Source organism: Rhinolophus ferrumequinum, chromosome 7 (genome assembly GCF_004115265.2).
Source record: "Rhinolophus ferrumequinum isolate MPI-CBG mRhiFer1 chromosome 7, mRhiFer1_v1.p, whole genome shotgun sequence".
In the NCBI taxonomy this organism is placed as follows: domain Eukaryota; kingdom Metazoa; phylum Chordata; class Mammalia; order Chiroptera; family Rhinolophidae; genus Rhinolophus; species Rhinolophus ferrumequinum.
Genome location: NC_046290.1, coordinates 65,818,189 through 65,818,397, shown reverse-complemented (window position 1 = coordinate 65,818,397; position 209 = coordinate 65,818,189).

Below are 209 nucleotides of genomic sequence, written 5' to 3'. Positions count from 1 at the left end.
CCTGGGGACCTCCACCCCACCCCTACAGTACTACACTGCCCCCTGCCGGCACTACCGGGATCTTTCTAGCGCGGCTGAAGAGTGGCGACTAACCGAGTCCCAGAACCCCAGCCGCCTGGTCCTGGCTCAGCCCTCGCCTCTCTCATCACTCCTTCACTCCAAGTCCTGCACAAAGACGCCTTTCACGCTGCCAGCGCCACCCTCTGCGC